This window comes from Manis pentadactyla, chromosome 15, assembly GCF_030020395.1.
Source record: "Manis pentadactyla isolate mManPen7 chromosome 15, mManPen7.hap1, whole genome shotgun sequence".
In the NCBI taxonomy this organism is placed as follows: Eukaryota; Metazoa; Chordata; class Mammalia; order Pholidota; family Manidae; genus Manis; species Manis pentadactyla.
The window spans coordinates 45,813,810-45,840,596 of NC_080033.1; the positions used below are offsets into that span (position 1 = coordinate 45,813,810).

The window sequence follows — 26,787 nt, forward strand, 5'->3', positions numbered from 1 at the left end:
TCCACTCCTCCCTTTTCTTTCAAAAGAAATCTGTTTTAAAATGTTATCACTGTCTTAGGGACAGGTAGAAACAGCCATGGAAGGTTATATATGCTTGATTTGCTCAAGGTACCACAATATACTGGTGTGATATTTATCTGGTAGCACTCTCTTGTCTTATTAGGGTCTCTCGTATCCAGACTGAGTACCAGTCTGTCTCAGCAGCACCAGTCTCTAGATGAGCAGGGCCTGGTGGATCCTTGATGGTTTATGGACATTTACAGTAGCACTTGGTTTGTTACAAGGTCCCCAATTTGCCCAGATGTCTTCATGTTGCAGGAGTTTTGTGGTACGTGTTGTTCACGCAAAAGGTGCTTACTGAATCGGTGCTTCTGTGACAAGTCTTTTTTCATAATTTGTCTCAGACCAAGAGATACTTTTATAAAAGTATAAATTACTAGAAAAAAATGAAACACAAAATACATGCACAAGGCAAATCCTAGTGTTTAAAATTAAATCCAGTAGCCATAAAATTACTGTCAGATTGCTATAAATGTTTCTAAATGCTTATTCTCTGTTTTTGTACTTAGCTGCTGCAGACTGGGAACAAAGTATTTTCCAACTAGTACCCCTTCAGTTGTACTTTGAGTAGTGCCAGTTTAAATAACTGTGTTTCCTTCTTTCCTCCCTTACTCTCCTCTCCCTCATTCCATCCCTTCCTCCCATCCTTTCTTTAGTTTCATTAAGTATGCCCTGCTGCTGCCTGAAACAGGGAAGCAAATACAAGTTTGAATTTATGTCTTCTGTTCAACCCCAGCTCTCAAATCAGAGAGGCAAAGATAAGGTTTCCTGAACATTTATTGTGTCCAGACACTGTCCTGAGTGCTTTCTTGGGTTCCTCATTCAATCCCATAACCTTCTAGGGTGGGTGTTATTGTTAACCCTTCTTTTTACCAATGAGGAACATAAGGCCTAAAGAAGCTAAGTATGTCAGGCCTGAACTCCCTTCTGTTGGTTTGAGTTCAGTACTTTGCCCTTAGCTCCCTAGGTTTTAAATTTCATTTGTAGACTGACTGTTTTAGTAAAGAACTGACTTTTCAAGATATATTTGAAAAAGAAAGGTAGTGGAAGTATGAAGTAGAAATGTAGTTGATCGCTCATTTAGATAGAACAAAATCCACAGTAGGAAGCCCACAGTAAGTAGATGTGGTAGGCATTGCTCTTTTTTTTACATAAGCTTAGTCGTAAAATCCTGTTGATTGAGGGAGAAGCTTCTAACTCTTGACACAAACCCCTGCCGGTTTTCATGGGGGAGATGAGTTCTGCAGGAAGGCCAAACCCGCTCGATCCGTTTATCTGGAAGTGCTTGCTTTTTGCCATCGTTTTCTGCTTGCTGAGCTGTCAGTTTAATTTGCTGTCTAAAGCTCAGCCTATTATTTCTCAGGTTTGCTGCCCTACAGGTATACTGCAAAGGATCTCTACAATCCTGGAGCAGCTTTTAGTTTCAAAATGCCAAGGTCTTTCTTGTGTTTGTGAAAAATAGGTTGTGTTCAGCTTCTTGCTTGATCATCTTTGTTTTGTTTTGCTTCTAAAGCCGAGCTTGAGTTAGAAGGATGATGCTAGAAGCAATTTAAAGGGCACATCAGATTTTTTACTGTAATCCTGCACTATTGATTGTTGACTTATTTGTAGGTTTAATGCAGACCCATTTCCTTACTTAGCATCTGACTGGCCATTAAGCTCTGGCAGTGTGCCGGAATGTTGAAATCTTGCATCTTATAATATGATTTGGCTGTCTAAGGGTATTATGTGTGCTTGGTTTTTATAGACACAGACAAAGCCCTAACTTTGTGTTTGCTCCAGAATACAGAAAAGAATTTCTCTGCAGCAGAATTATTCAGCTGTAGGAGACAGCATAAAAGTGAGGGGTTGACATTCAGCAGAACATTAACACCTGAGGTCATGCAAATGGGTATATCCTTTGGACTAACTGACTCTAATAAGTAAGTGCAGACTCACCACAGACTCTTGAGGGGAAGACCAAGCAGGGACCTGACCCTTGGGTCACCATTAAGCACTCCCGTATAAGGGCACAGGATGTCTTGGTGCCACTCACCTAGCAGGAAGTTGAAATTAGAATCTACCTGGAGAACCGGTATGATGTCCTGCTTACAGAGGGTGCTGGGCTCAGAGTGGTGGAAAAGAAGTAACGCTTGTCTGCAAAAGACTTGTACCCTTTTCCTTCACAACCTAGACATACCATGAATAGAATAGAGGGTGAGCCCTTACCTCTTGAGTGAAGGCTTAAGGGAGTTAGATGACAAGGAAACATTAAATTTGGGATTTTGAGAGTGTGAATGAGAACTGAATGGCTTTAGGAATTCACTTTACCCTTAATTACAAAATTAAGACATGCTTAATCAAAGAACTTGGACAGTGGCTCATAGTGAACTTTCCTGACTGATACGTTGCCCCTCGAAGTTGTCAGAGCAACCACCATTTTGGGAGTGTTGAATTGTTAGGACCAGGTGCTTGAAACTAAGAATGTTTGTTTGAAATGACTGTGAAAATTGATTTATTTTGCCAGAGAGGTTAGGAATTAGTCCATTAAGCGTAAGTTAGAGAAAGACTATAAAAATAGCCATCATAGTTTGGAATTGGTTAATTCCTATAAAACGATGTAGTCTTTTCTTTTATTCTGTAATGGAAAGCTTCCGAGCGTGTGAAAAGGGAGTCAAGACAAGCAGATTTCATGAGCAACCATTATGTCATTTCATTATCCCCTGACAAACCATTTGGAAAAATTGTTGTGGAGAAGTTCCATGACTTTGTTCTAGTTTGGAATATTGAGGGGGAAGAAACAGGCCAAGAATTGTATGTGAATTTGAGGGGCACACCATAATTACCCTTCTATTTGTATAATACCTCACAGTGGACTTTGTCCATCACCATCTTGTTGCTCACTGCAGTGTTTGAGGTGGTTGCTGGCATAATCCTTACTTAGAAAGGGAAAAAATTGAGACCATGGTAGATTAGGTACTGTCAGAGGTGGACCTTGCACCCAGAAACTTCTTAATACCTTGCCCTGTATCCCTATTATCATGTCTTGCTGAAGAAGGCATCAAGGGGTGGACTGGTTTGGTACATTCCACATAACTTTTTTTTTTTTTTTTTTTTTTTGCAATACACTAAGCTAGTTCTTTGTCACTGGGCAGGTGTCATGATGTTTTGGTCCTATCTGTCCTCTCAGACCTTCTCTTAGGTGTTTTCTTTGAAGTGACATTTCTGTTCATTCCTTTCCATGAGAAACATTTGCTGGTTAACTAAATCAACTGTAGGGGTGAAAAGCTACTTAGAAGAGTAATACTATAAACTGACTGGTAACAAATCTCACTTTTTCCATCTGAGATACTTTGGAACCAAAGGGGCTACCAATGCTTGCTGCTTCTGCTGACATAGTTTACAGATGCCCTTTATGTGAAGGGGCTCAGGGTTTCATGAGGTTTGTCACCTAGGGCCTAGCAGCTGGCTTATGTTCTCTGCATAGGTCACCGGTACCAAGCAAATGCTAAGTGGCAGACTGGAACAAATGTCATATTTGAAAGTTGAGGTGGACTTAACTGTCAGGGTTTAGAGCAGATTGCTGGACAGGGTTTTGTTTTTGTTTGTGCCACTTTTTTCCTTTCTAGCTCGTCCTCCATCTTTTCCTGTTTCCTTCCTTCCAGCCGTCTTCCCTTCCATCTTTTTATCTTCTGTCTTTCTCTTTTCTTCCTTTCATTCTGTCTTTCCTTCTGCCCTTTGCATTGGACTTTTTCTGCCCTTCTCCCCCTAGCCTTGTAGACTGGCTGGCATCTGGAGCAGCCATTGCTAATGGGAGTGTGCCTCTTTTATTCCAGTTAAGTATGAGCTGTGAAATCATGGCTGAGAGAACGGGTCCTGCAGCCTGGCAGGCACCATACACCCACCGCAGCTGTCTTCCTCTGAGAGTGAGCACAGCCTCTGTGTGAGGTTGAACTGGGCCCCAGGAAGAATGGTTCTGTGGGAGGCTGGCCTTGCTGGCTGCTGGAGGTGGACCTCTTCTTTTTGTGCCCTTATTTCATGTGTTTTCTGCATTTGCAAACCCAAACAAGTGGAATTTAGTTTATCCATCTGGCTGACCTGCTTCATGTTTAGCTCTTTTAATGGGTACTCTGAAATACATTTTCTTATTTTGGGCCCTTGCTACATTCTTCTAATATTCTGTTATAGTTTTTTGGTGCTTAACTCAGCTTGAAATTGGGTGTGTAGGAGTTTTCTGTTGTAGTATAAAGCAAACTGGAGTTTTGGGTGAGGCTGTTACATAACTTACTCATTTTTTTGAGGACTGATTATACATTAAAGCCTAAGTAGAGGGAATGAGGAGGAAGAAACTGACCAAGGAAAAGGGGATGTTTGATTTCATTTCTCATGTTTTAGGAATGAAGTTATAAATTAATCTAGCCCCCCACTTCATATGTTCTTCACCATAACTCTCTTTTGTGGGGGAGGGGGTAGTACTGGAATGGGCTGATTTTGGAGTGGCAGGCACACTGCAGAGCCCTTTAAGCATCTAGGTGTTTCATTTTCTAATGCCCTGAATGCCTTTGGCAACCCAAAAGGAGCTCTCTGGCCATGATTCTCCATTACGGTGCCCAGGTCAGCATCATCTGCATCACCTGGGAACTTGTTAGTAATGCACATTCTCAGGCCCAACCCCAGATCTACTGAATCCAAATCTCTGGAGATGGAGCCCAGAATCTTGTGTTTTAACAAGCCCTCCCATTTGAGGTCCACCAGGGTGATTACAGAAGTCCACTGTAGGTAAATCCTGCTTTTCTAACCATCTCTGCCAACTTTTAAACTCAATCTACCTGTAGACCAACCCTGAACTTTCAGCCTGCAGAGCAGTGTGTTTAAGGTTTGAGTTGTAAAGAATTTGTAACCACCCTGGTTTTTTAATCTTTGCTTCATCAAGGTCACAGTGGTCAATAAAATGTATGTTAAAACATATCTATTAAAAACTTATGACTTATGATTGGTCATTGTTTATTTTTTTACCATGGAGGTATTGACTCTGATACTGAGGCTGTAGCTCAAAAAAGCAGTCAGAGCCCAGAAGGGAATGAAGATGAGAGGGAGACAGAGGAACAGGAAGGGGAGGGATTCATCATCCCATCTTGATTAATCATTATTATCCTCTCTGATAGCTCTGAGCGGATGTACTATTGCTTCTGCAAATGTTAATAATTCATGGATGGACTATGCCAAAGGGAGGCCTAAATCTGGTCTCTCAGCAGATTAAATACACCGTCTGCCATCAGTCAGAGCCAGGAGAGATGAAAGATGGACTTGTTTTTATCCATTAACCTGATTTTCTCTGTCCTTCTCAGCTCCTCTCATCTTCATTTTATTTACCTTTTTATTTGCCTCTCTCTCTTGCCCCTCCCCCATTAAGTGAGCACTGAGGACCTGGGTCTACTGTTAATGACATTAGATTTTACTTTTCTTTAGCTGCTAGTAACAACAGATGCCATGAGAGAAAGCAGAGAGGCAGAATAAGTATTTCCTTGGAAATGTCTAAATTAGTCTGCATATTTGAAAAATGTATTGAAATGTGCAGCCTGTGTCTTAGAAATCATTCAAAATGGCTTCTTGCTTTGAAGAAAAGTCCTGTTGTACAGACCATTGAAGGGTGTACATAGTGTTCTTACTTCATACAGGTCTGGTGGCATTTTCCCATTTTACAGATGGAGAAACTGAGACATGAGTGAATGACTTGTGTAGGGCTGTCAAGAACCCAGTTCTCTTGGCTCCAATATACTTTCCACTGGGCTTAATTACCTCTTGCTCTTAGAAATTATATGTAGGTAGCCTTATGGGGCATTTACCTGTAAGGCGTAAATATAATTTAATTAGATTAAATTAGAATAATATATAGGTGGCTTCACACAAACATTTTAGATTAAATTCTAAATGTAAATTTGCCGAAAAGCACCACTGTAGGAGAAAGCTGAAGACAATCTGTACTTGTGTAGACATTTCCAGAGCTTCTGAATAACCCACAACAACTTACAGGTTAACTGGTAAATATATGCTGAGTACTTCCCCATCTTTATTAGATTTTTTAAGTCTGAGAGGAGTCAGCTACTTGAAATGCCCCAGGATCAGCTTATGGATGTGAGATGGCAAGGTTGTAGTAGAACTGGAAATCATAGTCACCTCAGTGGTTTGCTGGAGGCCTCAGTGCTAAGAAGCATGTTAATAAAACTGGACCATTGTTTTAAAAATGATTTCCACCTTTGTCACTGCTGAAAGGCTGGTGGAGAGAAGAATGGTGTAGGAAAAACAGATTTCAAAATCAGCCTAATTTCCAAAAACTATTTTAGAATTGCAGATCTTTGTGTTCCCCTATTATGGAGATGACAAAGGGTGTAGTACACACATGAAAGCATGACCCATGGTTGTACAGGGCTGCATAAGCTCCTGGGGTCTAGACGAAGCCAGCCACCTCATTTGACTTGGTTGTCTGTCCTGACCTGAAGTGGTATGAGACGAAGGGCCGGGCATCCTCTCACCTCTGCCTCCCCTCCTTGTAGGACCAGCATCCTACATGGTGTCACCATGTTTTCTATTTCAAGTTCATTTTGTTGTTGTTTCTTTTTTTTTTTTTTTCTTTTAAATAATTATTTTTTATTGAAGGGTAGTTGACGCACAGTATTACATTACATTAGTTTCAAGTGTACAACACAGTGGTAGAACATTTATATACAAAATTCTAGGTTCCAGCTATCACCCTGCCAAGCTGTTACAATATCTTGACTATATTCCTAATGCTATACATTACATCCCGGTTACTTATTTATTTTACCATTGGAAGTCTGTCCTTTTTTTTTTTTTTTTTTTTTGTGAGGACATCTCTCATAGTTATTGATCAAATGGTTGTTAACGACAATAATATTCTGTATAGAGGAGTCAATGCTCAATGCACAATCATTAATCCACCCCAAGCCTAATTTTCGTCAGTCTCCAATCTTCTGAGGCATAACAAACAAGTTCTTGCATGTAGAACAAATTCTTACATAGTGAATAAGTTACATGGTGAACAGTACAAGGGCAGTCATCACAGAAACTTTCGGTTTTGTTCATGCATTATGAACTATACACAATCAGTTCAAATATGAATACTCATTTGATTTTTAAACTTGATTTATATGTGGATACCACATTTCTCTATTATTATTATTTTTAATAAAATGCTGAAGTAGGTAGATACGAGATAAAGGTAGAAAACAGAGTTTAGTGTTGTAAGAGAGCAAATGTAGATGATCAGGTGTGTGCCTGTAGACTATGTGTTAATCCGAGCTAGACGGGGGCAATAAACATCCATGTATGCAGAAGATTTCTCTCAGAACATGAGGGGGGAGGTTCTAAGCCTCACCTCTGCTGCTCCCCATTTTCTCGCCACATGGCCCCCTGCGACTGTGCCTGTCTTAGGTTGTTCCTCCCTTGAGGAATCTTACCCGTCTCTGGCTAACCAGTCATCTTCCGGGGCCATACAGGGAAATGTAAAGTTGGTAAGTGAGAGAGAAGCCTTATTGTTTGAAAAGGTTAGCTTTTTACTTCTTTGCATATTTATGCCCTGTGGCTTCTATGCCCAGCATTTGTCTTGAGGTATCTTTACCACTTGGAAGAATTATGATACTTGGTAAATTTGATATGAGGCACGAATTCTATTTAAGGGTTGTAATTAGGAAGGAAGAAGAAAAGCTATAGAAGTAGCAGGCGGAAGAAAACATGGGAAGATTGATTATTTCTTTGACATATCTTCTTGTAGAGTAACTTCAGCATGTATAGGTTTTAAGCTACTAATTAAATTGCGCACACACATTAACATAATAGGAGTATAGTTACATAACCAAAGCATATCTGTAATTACCAGCCATCTCCAGTGAAACCAAGAAAACCAGTTAGGCACCTTAGGCATTTGTGAAAACTTATCTATGATATGGTGGATATTGTCCATCTGAACTTGAACAGTCTGAGAGAAATCAGACAAATTAAAACAACCCATTCCTGGGGACTGTTCACATGCCATATGTTCTTTTAACAGTAAATAGTCTGTAGTTGTAAGAGTTTGGAGCGCTACAATTTGCACTTCTCCAAATTCTTGGTTGAGTTCCAACAGTATAGATCCAGTCAAATTTGTTGTTTTACTGTATGCACAGGCCAGCTTAGATATCTCCTTCCTCATTCCCATGGCAAGTCCAGGAGCTGGTGGGATGAGTGCATCTACAGCTGTAGCAGTGCGTGGATCTTTGTTGGGGTTTTTTGATGATCATCTTCTGGCATGAGTCTTCCAGAGAGTGCTGATGTTGGAAGTTCTCTTTCATATCGTGTCTTAGTTCATTTTCGGGGTAGCCCAATTAGGCTTTGATCCTCTGTATAAACACAAACAGACCCTTTGCCTACACTTTTATATGCCCTTTATACCCTTGTGTAGAACTCGTTGGAGGTTACCACACAGGAACTGCCCTTTTTTTTTTGGCTTTGTTTTTGGTATCACTAATCTACACTTACATGACGAATATTATGTTTACTAGGCTCTCCCCTATACCAGGTCTCCCCTATAAACCCCTTTACAGTCACTGTCCATCAGCATAGCAAAATGTTGTAGAATCACTACTTGCCTTCTCTGTGTTGTACAGCCCTCCCTTTTCTCCTACCCCCCCATGCATGTTAATCTTAATACCCCCCTACTTCTCCCCCCCTTATCCCTCCCTACCCACCCATCCTCCCCAGTCCCTTTCCCTTTGGTACCTGTTAGTCCATTCTTGAGTTCTGTGATTCTGCTGCTGTTTTGTTCCTTCAGTTTTTCCTTTGTTCTTATATTCCACAGATAAGTGAAATCATTTGGTATTTCTCTTTCTCCGCTTGGCTTGTTTCACTGAGCATAATACCCTCCAGCTCCATCCATGTTGCTGCAAATGACTGGATTTGCCCTTTTCTTATGGCTGAGTAGTATTCCATTGTGTATATGTACCACATCTTCTTTATCCATTCATCTATTGATGGACATTGAGGTTGCTTCCAATTCTTGGCTATTGTAAATAGTGCTGCAATAAACATAGGGGTGCATCTGTCTTTCTCAAACTTGATTGCTGCGTTCTTAGGGTAAATTCCTAGGAGTGGAATTCCTGGGTCAAATGGTAAGTCTGTTTTGAGCATTTGGATGTACCTCCATACTGCTTTCCACAATGGTTGAACTAACTTACATTCCCACCAGCAGTGTAGGAGGGTTCCCCTTTCTCCACAGCCTCTCCAACATTTGTTGTTGTTTGTCTTTTGGATGGCAGCCATCCTTACTGGTGTGAGGTGATACCTCATTGTAGTTTTAATTTGCATTTCTCTGATAATTAGCGATGTGGAGCATCTTTTCATGTGTCTGTTGGCCATCTGTATTTCTTTTTTGGAGAACTGTCTGTTCAGTTCCTCTGCCCATTTTTTAATTGGGTTATTTGTTTTTTGTTTGTTGAGGCGTGTGAGCTCTTTATATATTCTGGACGTCAAGCCTTTATCGGATGTATCATTTTCAAATATATTCTCCCATACTGTAGGGATCCTTCTTGTTCTATTGATGGTGTCTTTTGCTGTACAGAAGCTTTTCAGCTTAATATAGTCCCACTTACTCATTTTTGCTGTTGTTTTCCTTGCCCCGGGGAGATATGTTCAAGAAGAGGTCACTCATGTTTATGTCTAAGAGGTTTTTGCCTATGTTTTCTTCCAAGAGTTTAATGGTTTCATGGCTTACATTCAGGTCTTTGATCCATTTTGAGTTTACTTTTGTATATGGGGTTAGACAATGGTCCAGTTTCATTCTCCTACATGTAGCTGTCCAGTTTTGCCAGCACCACCTGTTGAAGAGACTGTCATTTCGCCATTGTATGTCCATGGCTCCTTTATCAAATATTAATTGACCATATATGTCTGGGTTAATGTCTGGATTCTCTAGTCTGTTCCATTGGTCTGTGGCTCTGCTCTTGTGCCAGTACCAAATTGTCTTGATTACTATGGCTTTATAGTAGAGCTTGAAGTTGGGGAGTGAGTTCTCCCCTACTTTATTCTTCTTTCTCAGGATTGCTTTGGCTATTCGGGGTCTTTGGTGTTTCCATATGAATTTTTGAATGATTTGTTCCAGTTCATTGAAGAATGTTGCTGGTAGTTTCATAGGGATTGCATCAAATCTGTATATTGCTTTGGGCAGGATGGCCATTTTGACGATATTAATTCTTCCTAGCCACGAGCATGGGATGAGTTTCCATCTGTTACTGTCCCCTTTAATTTCTCTTAAGAGTGACTTGTAGTTTTCAGAGTATAAGTCTTTCACTTCTTTGGTTAGGTTTATTCCTAGGTATTTTATTTTTTTTGATGCAGTTGTGAATGGAGTTGTTTTCCTGATTTCTCTCTCTGTTGGTTCATTGTTAGTATATAGGAAAGCCACAGATTTCTGTGTGTTGATTTTGTATCCTGCAACTTTGCTGTATTCCGATATCAGTTCTAGTAGTTTTGGGGTGGAGTCTTTAGGGTTTTTTATGTACAGTATCATGTCATCTGCAAATAGTGACAGTTTAACTTCTTCTTTACCAATCTGGATTCCTTGTATTTCTTTATTTTGTCTGATTGCCGTGGCTAGGACCTCCAGTACTATGTTAAATAACAGTGGAGAGAGTGGGCATCCCTGTCTAGTTCCCGATCTCAGAGGAAATGCTTTCAGTTTCTCGCTGTTCAATATAATGTTGGCTGTGGGTTTATCATAGATGGCCTTTATTATGTTGAGGTACTTACTCTCTATTCCCATTTTGCTGAGAGTTTTTAACATGAATGGATGTTGAACTTTGTCATATGCTTTTTCAGCATCTATGGAGATGATCATGTGGTTTTTGTCCTTCTTTTTGTTGATGTGGTGGATGATGCTGATGGATTTTCAAATGTTGTACCAGCTATGCATCCCTGGGATGAATCCCACTTGGTCATGGTGTATGATCCTTTTGATGTATTTTTGAATTCGGTTTGCTAATATTTTGTTGGGTATTTTGGCATCTACGTTCATCAGGGATATTGGTCTGTAGTTTTCTTTTTTGGTGGGGTCTTTGCCTGGTTTTGGTATTAGGGTGATGTTAGCTTCATAGAATGAGTTTGGGAGTATCCCCTCCTCCTCTATTTTTTGGAAAGCTCTAAGGAGAATGGGTATTATGTCTTCCCTGTATGTCTGATAAAATTCCGAGGTAAATCCATCTGGCCCGGGGGTTTTGTTCTTTGGTAGTTTTTGGATTACCGCTTCAATTTCGTTGCTGGTAATTGGTCTGTTTAGATTTTCTGTTTCTTCCTGGGTCAATCTTGGAAGGTTATATTTTTCTAGGAAGTTGTCCATTTCTCCTAGGTTTCCCAGCTTGTTAGCATATAGGTTTTCATAGTATTCTCCAATAATTCTTTGCATTTCCGTGGGGTCCGTCGTGATTTTTCCTTTCTCGTTTCTGATACTGTTGATTTGTGTTGACTCTCTTTTCCTCTTAATAAGTCTGGCTAGAGGCTTATCTATTTTGTTTATTTTCTCAAAGAACCAGCTCTTGGTTTCATTGATTTTTGCTATTGTTTTATTCTTCTCAATTTTATTTATTTCTTCTCTGATCTTTATTATGTCCCTCCTTCTGCTGACCTTAGGCCTCATCTGTTCTTCTTTTTCCAATTTCGATAATTGTGACATTGGACCATTCATTTGGGATTGCTCTTCCTTTTTTAAATATGCTTGGATTGCTATATACTTTCCTCTTAAGATTGCTTTTGCTGTGTCCCACAGAAGTTGGGGCTTAGTGTTGTTGTTGTCATTTGTTTCCATATATTGCTGGATCTCCATTTTGATTTGGTCATTGATCCATTTATTATTTAGGAGCGTGTTGTTAAGCCTCCATGTGTTTGTGAGCCTCTTTGCTTTCTTTGTACAGTTTATTTCTAGTTTTATGCCTTTGTGGTCTGAAAAGTTGGTTGGTAGGATTTCAATCTTTTGGAATTTTCTGAGGCTCTTTTTGTGGCCTAGTATGTGGTCTATTCTGGAGAATGTTCCATGTGCACTTGAGAAGAATGTATATCCCGCTGCTTTTGGATGTAGAGTTCTATAGATGTCTATTAGGTCCATCTGCTCTACTGTGTTGTTCAGTGCTTCCGTGTCCTTACTTATTTTCTGCCCAGTGGATCTATCCTTTGGGGTGAGTGGTGTGTTGAAGTCTCCTAGAATGAATGCATTGCAGTCTATATCCCACTTTAGTTCTGTTAGTATTTGTTTCACATATGCTGGTGCTCCTGTGTTGGGTGCATATATATTTAGAATGGTTATATCCTCTTGTTGGACTGAGCCCTTTATCATTATGTAGTGTCCTTCTTTATCTCTTGTTACTTTCTTTGTTTTGAAGTCTATTTTGTCTGATATTAGTACTGCAACCCCTGCTTTCTTCTCACTGTTGTTTGCTTGAAATATGTTTTTCCATCCCTTGACTTTTAGTCTGTACATGTCTTTGGGTTTGAGGTGAGTTTCTTGTAAGCAGCATATAGATGGGTCTTGCTTTTTTATCCATTCTGTTACTCTGTGTCTTTTGATTGGTGCATTCAACCCATTAACATTTAGGGTGACTATTGAAAGATATGTACTTATTGCCATTGCAGGCTTTAAATTCGTGGTTACCAAAGGTTCAAGGTTAGCCTCTTTAGTATCTTACTGCCTAACTTAGCTCGCTTATTGAGCTGTTATATACACTGTCTGGAGATTCTTTTCTTCTCTCCCTTCTTGTTCCTCCTCCTCGATTCTTCATATATTGGGTGTTTTGTGCTGTGCTCTTTCTAGGAGTGCTCCCATCTAGAGCAGTCCCTGTAAGATGTTCTATAGAGGTGGTTTGTGGAAAGCAAATTCCCTCAGCTTTTGTTTGTCTGGGAATTGTTTAATCCCACCGTCATATTTGAATGATAGTCGTGCTGGATACAGTATCCTTGGTTCAAGGCCCTTCTGTTTCATTGTATTAAATATATCATGCCATTCTCTTCTGGCCTGTAGGGTTTCTGTTGAGAAATCTGACGTTAGCCTGATGGGTTTCCCTTTATAGGTGACCTTTTTCTCTCTAGCTGCCTTTAACACTCTTTCCTTGTCCTTGATCTTTGCCATTTTAATTATTTTGTGTCTTGGTGTTGCCCTTCTTGGATCCTTTCTGTTGGGGGTTCTGTGTATTTCCGTGGTCTGTTCGATTACTTCCTCCCCCAGTGTGGGGAAGTTTTCAGCAATTATTTCTTCTAAGATACTTTCCATCTCTTTTCCTCTCTCTTCTTCTTCTGGGACCCCTATAATACGGATATTGTTCCTTTTGGATTGGTCACACAGTTCTCTTAATATTGTTTCATTCCTGGAGATCCTTTTATCTCTCTCTATGTCAGCTTCTATGCGTTCCTGTTCTCTGGTTTCAATTCCATCAATGGCCTCTTGCATCCTATCCATTCTGCTTATAAACCCTTCCAGAGTTTGTTTCATTTCTGCGATCTCCTTTCTGGCATCTGTGATCTCCTTCCAGACTTCATCCCATTTCTCTTGCGTATTTCTCTGCATCTCTGTCAGCATGTTTATGATTCTTATTTTGAATTCTTTTTCAGGGAGACTGGTTAGGTCTGTCTCCTTCTCTGGTGTTGTCTCTGTGATCTTTGTCTGCCTGTAGCTTTGCCTTTTCATGGTGATAGGAATAGTTTGCAGAGCTGGGACGAGTGACGGCTGGAAGGACTTCCTTTCTTGTTGGTTTGTGGCCCTCCTCTCCTGGGAGAACAGCGACCTCTAGTGGCTTGTGTTGCGCAGCTGCGCGCAGACAGGGTTTCTGCTTCCTGCCCGGCTGCTATGGAGATAATCTCCGCTGCTGCTGTGGGCGTGGCCTAGCTCTGCCAGCTACTCCAAAATGGTGGAGTCGCGTTGGAGCAGGAGCTGCTGGGAGGCTATTTATCTCCGTAAGGGGCCTCCCTGCTCCCTGCAGCCCAGGGGTTAGGGTGCCCAGAGATCCCGGATTCCCTACCTCTGGATTAAGTGACCCGCCCTGCCCCTTTAAGACTTCCAAAAAGCACCCTCCAAAACAAAGCAACGACCACCAAAAAAAAAAAAAAAAAAAAAAAAAAAAATTTTTTTTAATTAAAAAAAAAAAACGTGGTCGTTCGTTTTTCTTTATTCTCCGGTGCCAGCCTCAGGCCTCTGCTCACCGGTCTTGCTGCCCTGTTTCCCTAGTATTGGGGTCCCTATCCCTTTAAGACTTCCAAAAAGCGCTCGCCAAAACAAAACAGCAAGAAAGCAAAAAAAAAAATGATCGCGCGCTTTTCTTATGTCCTCTGTCGCCCAGCCTCCAGTGCCTGTTCACTGTTCTTGCTGCCCTGTTTTCCTAGTATCGAGCGCTCTGCACTCTGGCCCGGATGGCTGGGGCTGGTTGTTCAGCAGTCCTGGGCTCCGTCTCCCTCCCGCTCTGCCTGCTCTTCTCCCGCCGGGAGCTGGGGGGAGGGGTGCTCGGCTCCCGCCGGGCCGGGGCTTGTATCTTACCCCCTTCGCGAGGCGCTGGGTTCTCTCAGGTGCGGATGTGGTCTGGATATTGTCCTGTGTCCTCTGGTCTTTATTCTAGGAAGGGTTGTCTTTGTTATATTTTCATAGATATATGTGGTTTTGGGAGGAGATTTCCGCTGCTCTACTCACGCCGCCATCTTCCACCCCTCTCTGTTGTTTCTTATATAATTTTTACTCTGGTTGCTTTCTGTTGTAGTTTTTTTTCTTAAGGTTTGTATCCTTGAATATAATTTTATTGTATCTTGACACTAAATTTTATTTATTGCTTTGAGGAATGCCATACTCAACTTTATAATATGGATTAATGAGAAAATAGAATTCTGTCTACAACTTTTTTTCATATCTGACCAGATAAAGAATGAGTACAGTTTGCCCCTTGTGTAAATTTTTGAGGATTGGCTAATTTTAGTAATCCTTCCTATGGAAGAAAAAAAATTTTTTTTTAATCCGTTTCTTCATCAGTGTTTTCCAGCTAATAGGAGAAATAGTAAATATGTGCTGCAGAAAAATGACATGAAAATTAAGGTTTTAGTGTCTTCTCTAAAATGGAGTAATAGGATAGACCCTGCTTTAGTAAGCAAATCCAAACTCTGAATATCTGCGTTTATAAAAGAAATCTAGGGGTGATATTTAGCTTTAGTATTCCTTCAAATAACAGCTTCTCTACTGCATTCAAAATAGAATTTGTTTAAAAGAATTCTATTTACAATCAACCTGGTAAGAAATACATCTGTTGTGTAAAGTGCATTGATAACAAGAGTTAGCAAGCTAGAACTGTCCTTCATCAGCCCCATGTCATAACTTAAAATTCTATGAAATCTGGGGTTTGAGCACATACCAGTGGTCCAGTTTTCTTAGTACACTGTCCCATAGTGCTGTGCAAAGACCTGTAAGCAAGAAACTGAGATCCTGAACCAGGCAGGACCTGGACCAGGTCACTGTGTAACCTTGGCCAGAATCTGAGTTTTTCTGTGCCACAAGGGAAGCAAATTGCCCCTGATATGGTGAAGACTGAAGAGTCTTCATATACTTTACGATTTCATTTATTTTTTATTGAGGTAGAAACTCTTCATAGTCTACGAGTTTTTCCCAAAAAGACTTATTCCCTCTTTCTAAATATTAAGGCTTGATAGATGCTGTGTGTGAGAGAGAGAGAGAGAGTGAGAGACAGAGAGAGAGACAGAGAGAGAGAGACAGAGAGAGAGAGGGAGAAAGAGACAGACAGACAGACACTGACACAGTGACAGAAAGAGCTGTCCTTATTCTGAGCTTCTGAAACCTGCCATGAACGGCCCTTGGAGGAGTATTTGAGGAGTGATGCTGCCTCCCGTTTTAGCCTGTTGCAATTCCTATCTGCATTTTCAGGGTACTGCTTCTTGAAAACCTGGTAAGAAAGAGTGGAAATCTTCTGAAATTACTTCCACCCTCTTCTAAACCCTGCTTCCATCTTTCTTATAGATAGGCATACCAGGGGCAGAATTCTGCTCTAGAGCAGTGGGAACTCATTAGCTTCTCAGTGCAGAGAGAACTTTTTCCCCCCTGTTGTTTCTTTCTTTTTTTTTTTGATTATTCATTTGATTTTTATACTTGATTTATATGTAAATCCCACATTTCTCCCTTATTTTTTTTTTTAAATAAAATGCTGAAGTGGTAGGTAGATGCAAGATAAAGATAGAAAGCATAATTTAGTGCTGTAAGAGGGCAAGTATAGATGATCAGGTGTGTGCCTATAGACTAAGTATTTCCAAGCTAGACAAGGGCAACATAACATCCACGGATGCAGAAGATTTCTCTCAAAACAGGGGCGGTGAGGTTCTAAGCCTCACCTCTGTTGATCCCCAGTTTCTCACCTGATGGCTCCCCTGCGACTGTGCCTGTGTTAGGTTGTTCCTCCCTTGAGGAATCTTACCCATCTCTGGCTAACCAGTCATCTTCCGGGGCCATACAGGGAAATGTAAAGTTGGTAAGTGAGAGAGAAGCAATATTCTTTGAAAAGGTTAGCTTTTTACTTCTTTGCATATTTATGCCCTGTGGCTTCTATGCCCAGCATTTGTCTTGAGGTATCTTTACCACTTGGAAGAATTATGATACTCGGTAATTTTCTATGTGAGACATGAATTCTACTAAAGGGTTGTAATTAGGAAGAAGAAAAGCTATAGAAGTAGCAGATGGAAGAAAACATGGGAAGATTGATTATTTCTTTGACATAACTTCTTGTAGAGTAACATAAGCATGTATAGGTTTTAACAAACTGCTAATTAAATTGCGTACACACATTAACAGAGTAGGAATACAGATATATAACAAAAGCAGACCTGCAATTACCAGCCATATCCAGTGAAACCAAGAAAACCAGTTAGGTACCCTAGGCTTTTGTGAAAACTTGTCAATAATATGATGGATATTGTCTAACTGAATTTGAATAGTTTGAGAAAAATCAGACAGATTAAAACAACACATTCCTGGGAACTGTTCACATCCCATATGTTCTTTTAACAGTAGATAGTCTGCAGTAGCACGATTTTGAAGCACTGCAACTCGCACTTCTCCTAATTCTTGGTTGAGTTCCGACAATATAGAAACAGTCAAATTTGTTGTTTTACTGTATGCACAGGCCAGTGTAGATATCTCCTTCTGCATTCCAACGGCAAGTCCAGGAACTGGTGGGATGAATGCAGCTACAACTGCAACAGCACCAGGATCTTTGTTGAAGTTTTTTGATAATCATCTTCTGGAATGACTCTTCCAGAGGATGTTGATGTTGGAAGTTCTTCTTCATATCGTATCTTAATTCGTTTTCTGGGTAGCCAAATTTGGCTTTGATCCTCTGTATAAACACAAACAAACCCTTTGCCCACACTTTGATATGACCTTTATACCATTGTGAAGAACCTATTGGAGACCACCACACAGGAACTGCTTTTTTTAAAGAGAAAGAAATATTATCAGAAAAATGTGCTTCCATAGCTGATCATCCGACACCCTTTAAAAGATCAAAATTAAGGATATGTAAAGCATGCATTAATTGTTGATTTGCAGTTAATTTTATCCTATCAGGTAGTAATCCCCCCCTTTTTTGTTATCATTAATCTACAATTATATGAAGAACATTATGTTTACTAGGCTCTCCCCTACACCAAGTACCCCCCCACAAACCCCTTTACAGTCACCGTCCATCAGCATAGCAAGATATTGTAGAATCACTACTTGTCTTCTCTGTGTTGCACAGCCCTCCCCTTTCCCCCACCCCCCACATTATACATGCTAATCATAATACCCCCTTTCTTCTTCCCATCCCTTATCCCTCCCTACCCTCCCATTCTCCCCAATCTCTTTCCCTTTGGTAACTGTTAGTCCATTCTTGGGTTCTGTGATTCTGCTGCTGTTTTGTTCCTTCAGTTTTTCTTTTGTTCTTATACTCCACAGATGAGTGAAATCATTTGGTATTTGTCTTTCTCCACTTGGCATATTTCACTGAGCATAATACCCTCTAGCTCCATCCATGTTGTTGCAAATGGTAGGATTTGTTTTCTTCTTATGGCTGAATAATATTCCATTGTATATATATATACTACATCTTCTTTATCCATTTATCTACTGACGGACACTTAGGTTGCTCCCATTTCTTGGCTATTGTAAATAGTGCTGCGATAAACATAGGGGTACATCTGTCTTTTTCAAACTGGAGTGCTGCATTCTTAGGGTAAATTCCTAGAAGTGGAATTCCTGGGTCAAATAGTACCCCTGTTGTTTCTTGACCCATGGGTAGACAGGTTTGCGGATGAGCAACAGAGAATGAACCTCAATTTGTTTTACTGCTAAATAAAGACATGCAGAAATCCTCTGATTTTCTATGTCTTCCAAAGTCAAGTGTTCTCACTTAAAACAATACTCAAGGTGAAATGTCATTAATAAAATTAGCAGATTGCTTTTTCATTCTCAGCTGATTTGTCAGGACAGCTCAGCTATGAATGCCGTGCCATTGACTTTGGGCCAGGACCATCTCATTTTCCCTGAACCTCCTTGGCCCTGGATGCAACTGAGAAGGAAGCCGACTTTGGAAATTGAATACTGCTGGTAATGATGCTTAGTCACAAAGAGTTTGGTGCCTCTGCATACTGGCCAGGGACCACCTCAGATGCTGACAGAGAGACACAGACATTGTGTCTCTCTACTGAAGGCTGCAGTTATCTTGGGGAAGGGAATTGAAGAGATTTGAAAGAACAAACAACAAGCAAAAATAATATTTAATTCCCCTTTATATATTTACCTGCATCCACATGGGTGGAGCCTAGAGAGTATTGATAAAAATCAATGAAGTGGTTTTGTTGAGTGCACACTAAGGACAGCACTGTGGTAGGCACTGATAATAATTAGAATAAACACAAAATTAAAAAATAGGGATACTTCCCTCCGGAAGCTCATTGTTCTCTACCTGGAGAGCCAAGACTAACAATCCTATAATAGGATCAAACTGTCCAAGACAATGTAAAGTGAGAGGCAAAACCGGATGGGATGACAGAGATTCCAAATGCTGTGGTTGTTCGGAGGAGAGGAAGAGAGAAATGATGAGTGAATTCTGGGGTAGTTGGGGAAGACCCCCTGGAACAGACGGGCCTTCAGACGGGCCTTGAAAGATTTAATGGGTTTAGCCTGTAGGAAGTGAAAGAGGATAGATATGAGAGTTATAAGCTGACCAAAGCCAGGGAGGTGAGAACAGTAGTTATGTGCTAAGAGAAAATCTGTCCAGGAGGGAGAATCAGATGTGGAAAAAGTGACTGCCAAGCAGTGGAGTATAGACAGTACATGCTGTTGAAAGTTTTGGAGCAGGTAAATGTCAATAGGAAGGATGGTGTGCAAACACATGGAAGCTGGCTTGACCAGTGGAAGGAGACCTGCTGAGGTGTGTCGTTCAGAGGCAGTTGTAACAATCCAGCCGCAGCGGTGATGGCCAGGACCAAGAAAATGGAGGTTGGATGTATGAGAGACATTTAGAATAAAACATCTGCCCCATCTAGTGCCTGATGCACTTAAGAAAGATATTCACGAATAGCTCAAGGTTTATAGCAAGGAGAAAGATGGGTGCCATTGGTTGAGGCTGAGAAATGAGGAAGATTAACTAGATTGAGAGTTGAGATTTCATTTCAGTTTTTGATGTTCTGACAAGACATCCCCTTGGAAATGCCCCTGAAACTTTTAGAAACAGGATAAGAAACAGTACAGAGAAGATAGCTCCGACAGATATTTTTAGAGCCACTGGTCTAGAGGTAAGAATTGTGGCAGTAAAGTGAATGTATAGGAGGGGAAATGTATGGCATGAGACAAGGGAACAAGGTCCTAGAGGAGAGAGGAGCCAGCAGGAGGTCAGCAGTGGTGGGCTGGGAAGGGGACCAAGATCCAGCTATGTCTCAGAAGGCTAAGGGTAGGGGATAATAATTGTGCAGTGACCCATGGCTCTCATTCTTAACTCTTGAAAGCATTTATCCACTGGAGATACTATTTGATCTTCCCAGCAACCCAGTGCACCAGGCAGAGGGCAGAACAAGCTTATCAGAGATCTGATAGGTAAAGCCCTGTATATTTTCATTGCACTTTATAACTTAATAATTGTTCACTTGCACATGGTAATTTCACTTGGTGGTTATTATAATTCTACTTGAACCACAGAATTTCAGTGGCTTCCTGTTTCCATTTTATAATCTCATTTTCTAATGGTAGCAGGTTAAAAAAAGGAATAATAATGCCACACCTTTAGAAATGTCTCCTCCTTGATATGTTTCAAATTGGAACTATATTCCCCTCTCTTTTCCTGTTGAGAAATTTATTGAGCCAATTAACAATATGAGGGGAAAGGTCAGAGAGTCTTTGGAATCTGGGTATCTTAAGTTGGAGGAAATGTTCCTATTTGAGTTGGAGGAAAAACCAATCTTTCTTGGTCCTATATCTGTGCTTTGGTGAGAAGTTCTTTAATGGACTGGCTGATAAAATCTATAGAGAGATGGAAATAGAATTAACAAACTTGAAACTTTTCTGTTAAAGATTCTTACTGCGATGAATTCTAAAGAACTTCTAACGTCATGCTTTGTTGGAGTCTTATGTGGAACACCGTTTGGAAATTCAGGCCTTCACCTGAAATTTGGAAATCTTTCAAATAGCACAGAGATCTTAATACACTTTGGTCATTGTGGTAGTAAGATCCATCTGTTTTTGTACTTTTGGGTGTCTAGATTTTTTATGTAGTGTGTGTATCTGAGTACAGGGTAACTGCTGTTGTAGTTCAGAATGGTGTAGTAGTGTGCAGAGGATTTTGAAAAGGTGGTTTTCATCCCCTTTGATAGGAAAAGACCAGATATGCTCTCTGCATTTGTATAAGTATGCCCATTTTTATCCCTTAAATTAATAAATCTGCGTCTACTAGTCTATCACTTACCTACCCTTTTCCATTTTAGTTTTTGCTGGCTTAAGGATATATAAAGCCAAAACAGAAAATTGAACAATAGACTACCAAAGAGATGTTTAAGAATGGTCACTTTATATTCAGCTCATGATAAAACAAATGGAGAAGTACCTCCTTTGTAAGGTGGCTTCTTTCCAGTGTTTTTACAACCTCCACATACATATTTAGCCATCTGGGGTCTGAGACAGGTTACTTAACAGTTCTCAGTACCCCCCTGCCCCACGGTCATTTACAGTTAGAATATTCTGCAACTCATTTTAGGTCTTTGGGATACTCATAGTTTGGGGGAAGATGGAGTCTGAGTTGGTTTACATTTTATTCTAGCGTAAATATCCTCTTAGCTTACTTTTTGGCCATACTGATGAGGAAAGACATCTTAATAATGACTCAGCAAGGTGGGGTATATTTATAGAGTTTATTCAGTGTCCTGGAGTGAATGTCAAATGTCTCCCTGAGGGATAGGTTTTAACCATCAGTGAAACGGTTTGACTGCAAGCACACTGGGGTCTTTGGCTTCTTTTTCTTCTTCCCTCTTCATCCCCAGGCAGAGACTCCTGTGGCTGCATATCCACTATGCTCCCATGCAGTATTTATTTGATCAAAAACAAAAGAGTTTGCTTGCGTTGGTTCAGAGAGAGGGTCCCCCAGGATTGTCTTTTGTTCAGTAATTGGAGCATAAGCTGAGCCTGGTTAACTTCAAAGCTACCCCCAACACACTGTTCCCTGCCTCCCTCCTTGAGCAGTTTCTGAGCTGCTAGTGGTACCTTGTATTGGGTCTGGAACAAAAAAAGCTTGAATTGTTGAATGTTAGTTACACCTACTGTGACATCTGCTATGATACCAAATAGCACTGTTGGTGCAGTTAATTTTAAGTTAGGGGAAGAAACAAAACTGGAATGCTCTTCCGCTTTACAGGGCTTGTTAACACATGCACCTTCAAATTATGCATTTGGTGCTATCACAATGAATAAAACAAAGGAAATCATGAGTTGATTTTGTTGGTAACGTAAGTTCTTTCATTGTTCTTCACTATTCAGACACCAGTGCGTTCCTGTCTTCCCATTTTCATGTATCTTTTTTATTAGCTGGACAGATCTGAAACATTTCAGCTCTGTGCAATTTAATTGGCAAAAGTTCTGATACAAGAAATACAAATTAATTATTAGTTGTTTTTCTTCTAAAGCATAAAGATCTGCAACTTGGTTCTGCCTCTTTAAATACCAAAATGACGATTATATACTAATAAGACCCTTAAGTAGCCAAATTCTAGATGCTATGTAGCCAAGTTAATACGTATATAAAAATATATTGTGAAATTGGTATATATCATGTGCCCTTCAGTTTCGGGCAGGATAGATGTTGGTTTTGCACCCAACAGATAGTAATTGTAGGGTGTGTGGTTTTTGTTTTTGAAGATGAAGGGTTGTTCTCATTTTTCTTTTGCAATCTTCACTGTAATGACGGTCTACTACCTGACTGGCTTGATTTTAATCATCTGGTGCCTGGTTCTTAGTGCAGTTTCATCTTTGCTTTTTCACAAGCTTCCCATATTGCACAGTTGTTTGCATTGAATTTCTTTTAGTGACTATGAAAAACATGTTAGTGTTTTAATGTAGGCTCCCTCCAGTTTTCAGGTTATACCTCAAAACACAGAGGAAAAAATCTCTTTCTGAGGAGCTCTTTTAAAAACCATTACGGTAGAATGGAAATATTCATTATTTATCCATCATGTATTTTTCCCTAAATGTTGTACAAAGAAGGAGTGACAGTTGAGCTGAGCATATGTTAATAAAAGGTCTGCATTTTCCTGTGTCACTGACAGTTTCATTGGCTGTATAGTCCTGAAATGCAAATACCCTCCATTCTGTTCAAAGCTATAATTAATCTGAATAGTTATTTAAATAGTATTGAAATCTTTTAACTACTGAGAGGCCAAACATTTAAGATGGTGAATTTACTGTTCCGTTTGAAGGATAGTGGTGTTGTTGATGGCACAGCGATCTGAGATGCTAGTGTATGTCACATCTACACATTCTGTAGGCTAAAATGGCAGAATCTGTCTGCTGCTGTATAAAAATCTTTTAACTACCATTTATTTTAGCATCATGGCATGTGCAAATTCCTGCTGCTCAGTTAAGGGACCAGCTTCACAACTGGTGTTACAATCTGTGGCCACAGCACTGCATCACAATGCAGCAAATGCATTTTCCACATTAACCAGACATGACAGCTGAAGTGATTATTAACCATGCAAGATGTCGGAAGTCATCAAAAATTTACATCAGAGTAATTGTAGTGGCTTGGGTTGGAGGAAAAAAGTATCAGAGCATTCCTTGCCTACATGTTGTCTCTCCCCCTCTTAAATCTTAACTTGGTACAGTCCGTTAACAATAAAATACCCTTCTGTAACCTATAAACTGTTACTCCCATCAGTTTGGGCTTTCAAACTGATGGCTGACTTCTCTGAATTTTTGTAGAGCAGCCGGTGTGATGATGCTGTGCCCTAGGGGCTGCATGCACCCTTTTTAAGGGGACCCTGCAATCTTATTGTCTAATTGGACTCTTTAGTGCTAGTGCTTCGGTCATATCAACATTTGCAGGGTGTTCCCTTTCGCTTTTTCTTATTTCTTTCTCCTCTTTTCTCCTCCCTCCCTACCTGATCCTTCCCACCTCTCCATTCTGGCAGTTTGGTGTGGGAAAACTTGAGCTCTGGTTCCAACAGAGCTCATCCCACCCACATCGAAGGTATGGAAGATCTGCAGTGACCAGCGGCTTCAACTGGTCTGTAACTCCTTAAATTTGAGAGCTGCAGGTAGGATTTCCTGTGTTTTGTAAAGAAATTAAGTTAAGTGCACCTTAATAAATAGAGTGACAGCATTTTGTTGAAGTACCTCTGAAAGACAAGGTCTTGATTTGTTTAAAATTTTGATATCAATTCAGAAGCATTTAACTCAATGATAGAAAAAGTACTTAATTCTCCTGAGAATTGTTCAGATTTGTGCCTTGTCATTCTAATATTTTTCTTTTTTAAAAAATGCGTGGGTCAGAGAGGTATTTGCTTAAAGATTTAAATAGTTATTTAGGATTTTTGCAGACTTCATCTTTAAGTAAGTAGTAAGTAGTGTGGACTTTGGGATTTTTTTTAAAAGATGCATGTGAAGTGCAGAATTCTTAATGAGGAGAAATATTAAAACAGTTTTTTTTCTTTGCTATAACTAGATACTTCTTTGGGATTGTAGGTGATTGTGTGTGTATGTGTGTGTGTAGGATGCCTTGTCAAGGAATTCAGTCATTTATATTTTGTTTTAGGGAAAAAGTGCTATTTTAGAGGAATTTGGAATCATCTGACAGAAAATGCTTTAGCATAAGGCTTTAAATGAAAAGAATCAAATAGTAACACCAGAGATGTGGATTCTTAAGTATTATCAAATGTAGGGAATTTAAATTAAGATAGTTAAATTCCTCCTCAAAAGAGAATGATATGAGTCCTTTAAGTATATTTCAGATTTTTGGTGCAGAGAATGTGAATTGTGTAAGTGAAGTGAAAACTTCCTAAGTCAATAAGCATTATGTATAGGGTAGTATGATTACAAATGTTGCCTGTAATACTTTTAATACTTTAGTTAATATCAGAGGTAAAATGCTTTCAATTGAGAGTTAAAAAGCACCTTGCTTGTTGTCTTCTCTTAAAAACAACAACAAAAGACAATGATGTATAGCTTTTTACCCAAGGAATGTATTTGTATCATGGGACCTGTAGGGTCTGGACTTCTTTCCTAAGCATGGACTTGGAAAATTGCTCACCTAGTTGAAAGATTTAGCTCCCTTCAGAGGTGTGGGACTTTCTGTACTATTAACAATAGGAAGACTTGAGGAGCTGTCAAGTGGGGAATGGAGGAGAGCTGCTCAGGGAAAGGAAAGGAACTGTGAGAATTCCCTCTCGGCATTGGAAGTCTGGATTTACCCATGACTGAGATTACTTTAAAACTCTGCCCCAGTGCAGCGTTGCAAAGAATTGATTTCCGAGATGAGACAATAAGCTGTGGTTTGCATTTTGTAAAGATGGAGGAAACCTCTAACACTGACCCTGTGTGGGAGATGACTCAATTATCCGTGCCTTGATACTGTTGCAAATTATTTTCCTTTGTCTGAAGTGGGTGGATGCCAGCGCCTTCATCAGAGCTCCTTAATTTAATGTATGGAAAATGTCTCAGCCACCATTTTTAACAATTAGCTGTATCATGGTTGAGGTGAGCTGGGTTCTGAAGGCAGCTGCAGGGCCATTTCGTTTACATTAGGTTCTGTGGCATGAGAGCTTTGTTACTGTAAAACTCAATGAATTTGCACACTGTATAGAAGAGTTCTCTAGGAGGGTGGGAAATATTCCCAGAAAGAAAATGGAATCCTTTTGTCTACAGTAAGTATTTCTCATAAAGTGGTGAGAGGTTGAAAATTTGTCTTTGGATGAATGGGCAAAATAGACTTTAAAAGGAACGCTGCAAATATTAAAGGTGTAACAGAGGTTCGGGATGTATATTTTTATGACTGTGTTAAAAACCAACTAAGATGTATATATGTACTAGAAATGTAGGTTTTATGAATGATTTTAACACATGCCTTAATTATTCATTGGTATTTTAAGTCAATGAGAGGTATGAATTTATCACTAAAGATGGAAATGACACTCGTGAGAATAAAATCTAAATATGGTATATTTAAAAGAGTTCAGGTTTCTTCTTACTGTCTTTCACAGTTTGTTTTCCATTCTTGAAGAAAATTGCTGGATTTTAGTTTTGTTTTTTTTTTAAGATGGAAAACACTTCCATTTTAATGATCTGTAATAATAGCTGATTAAACTGTGTAAGAAAAAATGTTTTAACAAAACAGGATTTTGTCCTAAAAGGTCAGTAGATTGAGGCTTTCATTCTCATTAATGGGGATAATTCTTAGTGCCCTTTGTTTAATTAATAGTTGTGACTTCAAAGCTACTTGTGGAAAAGTCTTGTTTGTCATTGTAAGCATAGAAATCTTGATTTGTAAAATTAATTGGATTTGACTCGGTTTATTCCTTTGTTCCTTTATGCTGTTACTAAGAGGGAGCAAGTAGATTTTAACTTTGATTTGTATATTTATCTTTTTAAAGGCACTTCATCCTGAAGAATTTATACTAAGAGTATTTTACAGTAAACTGTACCATGAAGAATTTGCTCAAAATGCTTTAGTTTCGGGAGTTGAATCTTCCCAGAAATGGATATCTGAGAATGCTTTGAACTTGATATCACATTTATAAAGCCAGCTGTTCTTCCAGGTCTTGCTGCACTAGCTGTTGTTCATCCTATTCACTGAATGCAGCTTTCTTTAATTAATAGATGTTTTTGAAACTAGGGGAGAGGAAGATTTTCACATCAGGCTTTTCATTGAAATAGGAAGGCTCAGTTGTCCTAAGCCCTGTTTAGAACCCTGCAAAGATTCCATAAATCTTGCATAAATCTTACGCTTGCAGTATTGGAGCCTAGATCTCAATATAATTTTATTTTAATCCTGGGAGGAAAATTAAATGTATTAACAGGTTAGCTATATGGTAGCCTGCAAAGGGATTCTTTTCCCTTGATTTTTATAAGGCTTGCACTTTGAAATAAATGAGTTTTATTTAGAGAGAAAGGAGTTTAGCAGCAAATTAGAGCTCCATCTTAACTGCAGCTTTGCT

General features: G+C 39.7%; 1 protein-coding gene across 5 annotated transcripts in view; it reads left to right on the top strand.

The window, feature by feature from the left end:
* The window catches only part of NUP93 (nucleoporin 93), a 128,194-nt gene that overhangs the window by 42,476 nt on the left and 58,931 nt on the right, over nucleotides 1-26,787 (top strand). The window contains exon 1 of one of the 5 annotated variants that reach the window (XM_036881096.2): nucleotides 22,067-23,892. The exons of 3 other annotated variants lie outside the window; for them this stretch is intronic. The gene's annotated coding sequence lies outside the window, so the exon portion shown is untranslated. Of the gene's footprint in view, nucleotides 1-22,066; nucleotides 23,893-24,031; nucleotides 25,498-26,787 lie in introns of those variants that run through there. One more of the 5 variants, XM_036881100.2, reaches the window with a different exon arrangement.